The sequence below is a fragment of the Pseudophryne corroboree genome, chromosome 10 (assembly GCF_028390025.1).
Source record: "Pseudophryne corroboree isolate aPseCor3 chromosome 10, aPseCor3.hap2, whole genome shotgun sequence".
NCBI lineage: Eukaryota > Metazoa > Chordata > Amphibia > Anura > Myobatrachidae > Pseudophryne > Pseudophryne corroboree.
Window position 1 is genome coordinate 358,709,831 of NC_086453.1, and position 6,000 is coordinate 358,715,830.

Consider the following 6,000-nt stretch of genomic DNA (forward strand, 5'->3'; position numbering starts at 1 on the left):
GTAAAGGGTAAAGTCTACATCTTCTAATGGGTTGTCACTAATGTCAGGTCTCGCAGTGAAAGTCTAGTTCAAGTATTCCATACATCATGCGTATCAGTGTCTCTACTAAATCCTCCATCACCATCGTTCTCATCCTCCACCCTTTGTGCATGATAAGCCACACTTAGCAAATAAGTTGCAGGATTTAGTATGCTATACCTTTTTATGGTTATGTTTACAGGGGCCATCAGTTATTGTTCCCATTTTGTAAACCGAGTGGATGAGACATGTCTGGTTTGGGCAGAGTTTAGCAAGGCTGATACTGCATGAGGTGTATGGATTGTCAGGTCATGTCCTAGCACTATGTCTTCACTTTTTCATACCAACAAAGCTATGGCTGCAACACTTCGTAGGCAAGTGGGGAGATTCCATGCTACAGTGTCCAGCTGTACACTGTAGTAGGCTACCGGTCTGCTGGTATCACCATGTTTCTGGGTTAGGACTTCTGCCGCGCACCCAGCACTTTCGGTAGCATATAACTCAAAAGGTTTCTCATAATCTGGCATCCCAAATGCTGGTGCTTGTGATAAGCACTCTTTCAGTATCTCAAAAGCCAGTTCGGACTCCTCAGTATGAGAGACCCATTCTGGTTTGCTCAAAGAGACCATTTCTTGCAGTGGTTGTGCCAGAAAAGAGAACCCTGTAATTCAATTCCAACAATACCCACACATTCGTAGAAAAGGGCATATTTGTTGCTGGGTTTGCGATAGAGTCATGTCACGGATGGCTTGTATCCTGTCTGTGGTCAGTTGTCTGAGTCCTTGCATCAAGCAGTGTCCCATGTATTTAACCCTAGTCTGGCACAACTGTAATTTATCCTTAGAAACCTTGTGTCCTGTCTGGGAGAGATGAAACACAAGCTATTTAGTGTATGCTAGGGATGACTCAAATGAATCAGAGCATAACAACAAGTCATCAACATATTGTATCAGCACCAACTCATTCTCAGGTTGAAAGGATTGCAAACAATCATGTAGGGCCTGGGAGAAAATACTTGGGCTGTCAATGAAACCTTGGGGGGTACGGGTCCATGTGTACTGTACTCCCCTGTAGGTGTAAGTGAAAAGGTACTGATTGTCAGGGTGAAGAGGAACAGTAAAGAAAGCAGAACAGAGGTCAATCACAGTGAAGTACTTGGAGGTAGAGGGAATCTGCATGAGGATGACAGCTGGTTTGGGCACTACGGGGAATTGGCTGTTGACTATTTTGTTTATACCCCTTAAATACTGCACTAGCCTGTAACCCCTCCCCTTACTCTTTTTCACAGGGAAGATGGGACTTTTGTCTGTGCTGGACATCCTGACTCGTATGCCCTGCTGTAGCAGCCGTTCTATGACAGGGTATACTCCTAATTCCACAACTGGTTTCAGAGGATACTGGGGGAATTTTTTGAGCTATCCTACCATCTTTTATTTGCACTTCTACTGGGGCTACATTCACCAACAATCCAGTGTCCTGTCCATCTTTGGTCCATAAGGAACCCGTTATTTGTGAGATCATTTCCTCTACCTGCGATGGGCATGTGTCTAGAACCGAAGAGTGTAACATTAGCCTTTGAGGGGTGTCTAACATATCCTGTACTTCATGTGTGTGGATCTCATGGATATCTAAAAACACACTCAGGGGTACAGTACATAACACACCGCATTTTACATAACAAATCTCTGCCAAGTAGATTAGTTGGAGCCGATGCAGCCAACAGGAAATAATTTTTGGTATGCAAGTGCCCTATCATAATCTCTGCTGGTCTAGTCAAAGGATAGTGCTTCACTTTTCCCGTTACTCCCATTGCCAAAATCGTTTTTCCCGTGGTCATTATACCTGTTGAAGAGTTTAGTACAGATCTGGCCAGCCCTGTATCTACAAGAAAAGGTTGTGGTGTGCCAGCTACATTGACCATGTCCTCAGGTTCATTTCCAAGGCCAGCAATACTGGCTGCAGAATACAGGTGTGACCTGACCTCTTTTGTGGGTGTTGGCTTTCCCGTAGGGCATTTGCAGCTACTATGTGTGAGGGAGATATCTGTGATGTTTCGGAGTCCTGCCAGTCCTTCCTTGGTGGGTACCTCCGTGTTTCCCCTCTATGTGGCTCTTCATCCCTCCTATATGTTTCCTGATCCCATCTATGTGTTTGGTAATGTGTCTCGTGTTCTTGTTTAGCAGGTCTATATTTACTATGTGTTTCTACATTCCTACATTCTCTGGCAATGTGTCCCTCCTTGTGGCAAACATAACATGTTATTGACCTTCTCCAGTGTTCTTCAGTGGTCTGGGGTTTTGTTTGGTTGGTCATCCCTTCAAGTGCCTGTATACTTACAAACATCAACCTCTCCCCTTGCAAATCTTTGTGCTTTATGATATTCCGGTCATGTTCCATAGCGGATTCTCTCAAGGCATCTACCGTAACCCCCTCCAATTAGGCAAAGAAGTCTGTACTCTGACTTTCAATGCCTCTTTTAACCTATCCATTAAATCAGAGACAGTCACCTCCCTGTGGTTCGCACCTTTCTTTATAACTTCTATCTTAGTATATTTAGCCGTATCTTGTAATGCTCCATGGAAATATTCTGATGCCAGGTCATTCTCTTTCTGTTTGTTTGTTAAAATCTTATTTCACTTTACAACTGTAGGAAAATACAATCCTAGTTGTATGTTACTCTGCCTTACATTCGCCTGGTTGTATTCATCAGTCAGTGGACTGTCTGTCTCTATCTTACAATCAGTTATGAATTTTTGGTTGTCAATATTAGGGGGTAGGCATGCTATTAACACTGTCTGCCATTCTTTGTTTGTTGGTTCATGGGCATTGCCCAGATCTTTACTAAATTTCTGGGACCCGAATAAATCTTTCCTGGGATCGGGGAATTCTGACTTGATTGACTGCAGTGCAGACCTGGACCACGGGTAATACATGGAAATATTCCTGATGGGGGTCCCTCCCTGGTTATCAGTTCTCCCATTGGGAACTGCTATTACCAAAACAGGGTTTATCCCAACCACTTCACTCTTGTTTGTCTCAGTGCGGGGAGCTACTGTCTCTGCATAATGAACAGTCCTGTACTTACCAGTGGCTATGATCTCACCCATACCTCCAGTGGAAGCCATAGCCACTGCTATTAACTGTTGGGCTGTGCCCACCTGAGTTTACTGCATGGTGGTTGCCTGAGAGAGGGCTGAGATCATGCTGGGCTCGTCATCCTCCGGTGAACCATAATCCTTGAGATAAGTTAGGACAGGGTACAATGTACACTGGTTTGTGGTAATACAGTTACGAGTAAAGGCTGGTATCAGTAAGCGCTCTGGTAGTCAAGGAGCTCGGAGGCAATGTGAGGGGTTATTGTCTGACGAATATTGTATTTGTAGATAATGCGAGAACATAGCTGAAGATGGGTGCATCCAGAGATGTCAGTCCAACTTTAACATCGACATAGACCGACATCCGTTGAGTGATTACCACTCATTAGTGGGTAAGGTCTTAAACCAGACAGAATGTTGGGGGTGCTCCCAAGTACCTCAAGGACAGAGAAAGTCGGGATTAGTGCCATATCCTTTAGCGTTAGATGAGGTACTCGAATTACGGGGTGGGATACCGGTGGACAAGAATTTCAATATATCTAGGCCCCCTAGTTTGAAGCTCGACCAGTATCATGTAGATAGAGCACACATCTGTTTCAATGTCTCCAATTTCCGAAAACCCGGAAATTGGGAAGTAACCTGGAATAACGAGACAATGACCTTCTCACACAGAGGTGATAGTATGCCTATTGACTCTAAACTTTTACGCAAGATAACCAACAGTGGGAGGTATTTTCAGTACAGGTATACACATGGGAGCAAGACCATGTGGGTTGTAAAGGTATCACAGGGGTATTCCGCCCACATCATCCAACCTGATACTTGTATTGAGCAGATGAGAGAATTGGGGATTGGTTTCTTTATCTAGAAAATTTGCAATATGGTGTTACATTTTGTCCCCTCTCTTCTCCCAGATAATGCCTATTTCATATGTGGGAGGAAGGCGTACAAGTGGCTCACTCCGAGCTCTGAGGGATTGTGTTAAATTGGAAGGGTACTACCAGAGGTCATGACCATAACCCACGACAAAATGAAAGACGTTCACCGTAATGCTCAGACTCCTTATACTTATACCCATAATGAACACATCATCAAGAGACACATCATAGATAGGGCAGAGCACGCTGCCCCTGATTTGATCCATGAATCCACCGGGATTCAAATTCTTCTTGCATTAGACATCACAAGTACTGCCAGAGGAATTATAAATTTTAAGTACATCCATGTGCTTGCGAAGTTGATAGACAATATCACCGAGATGTATGATGACACCTTTAGGTATACGGGAAGGGAGTAACAAGCATACAAGACGGAGTTGGTCCAGCACTGGATGGTCCTGAATTATGTCACGGCTGTGACGGGTGGGTACTGTGTCACCTTGGCAGCTCAATATGATGTGAAGTGCTGTACATATATCACGAACAGCACTGACGACCCCACGGAGATCATTGATCAAAGGATTGACGAGATTTTGCAGTTGAAGTGGGAGTTCCGGAGGAGACACAACCTTACCTTGATGGCTGTGGGTAATGAATTGACTGGCTGGGTCTCATGGTTAAACCCACGCAAATGGTTTTCAGGGTTAGGAGAGTGGGCCCAGAATGTTATTATGAGTGTGGGAAAGTTTCTCCTTTGTATCCTAGGTGTCGTCATAATTATAGGTTTGATATTCAGGTGTGATGGAATTCTGACGCAGTGCAAGCACAGCACAAATTTGATGAGTCTAAGGAGCGAGGGCATTGTTACAGCAGCAGATTTGATTTATGATCTATCCATAGAGACAGCGTTATGATAAGGATTGCAAATTAATTTCATGGCCTGTTTCTTTCACCATTTTTCTCTGTTTCCCCCTTTACCCAGTAAAATCCAAGCGGAAAAGACGTCAGCCCTACCCAAATGTTTATGTGAATTTTTTATATACATATGTGTCTTATCTTCATCTCTACAACCTCCATTTAAATGGCACACATAGTCGACAGGTGTTATCCACATATACTAGCACTCACATATGTTCCCCCTCCATGTATCATCAACTAAATGTGCTCCCCATTTGTTGGAATAAGAAGCCGAAAAGAGCTCGGTAGTGTTTGTTTGCCAATTTACAGACCCTTAATACGGGATGAGAAGGAATTAATGTATACTTTGCAATACCTCGAAGCTTACTTAGAACATATACGGCACAATGGTACCTGCCCCTCAGACATTGATTCATACATACATGTTTTTACTATCCCACTAGGTTATACATTTCCCACCTACAACTCTCCCCCAATCATCCAAGCTTTTGTATATATTGTATAGGTAATATTTTTCTGTTTATTGATTAGTTAGTGGCAGTTATTGATGACTGCCAAAGGGTGGACTGTCGAAGTCAAAAAATATTGCAGTACACACATAACGTACAAACTACACACAGATGGCCTCTGTGTGCGTACTTATTATGCCATGCGTGCGCATATTCGCAAATTGCGTACGGCTGATCCCGCGATCATACGTGTTAGCGCGTGGTATGAGTAATTACGGTAGCACTTGTATTTGCATAGAAAAGCCATAAAAATACATTACATATTGAATCCATATAGTGCACAATGTATACATAGTCTACATGCACCACACCAGCGAGTTACACTTACTTAAAGGGTATAATAACAAAGGGATTCACCTTTACAGTATACGAGGGGACAGCATTAAGTTATGAGGTGGTGTTTGGTATCCTGCAATAGGGTATATTTAGAGCAATATACCGGTGTTGGTTTGCAGAAGATCGCACGCTCCTGCGCATAGTTATGCGCAGGAGCAGAATATTAATATTAACTGTATTTACTGTACTCTTGATATGCGGCGGGAACCCAGAGGAGAACATCTGCAGGTGCACCTGGACCAGACT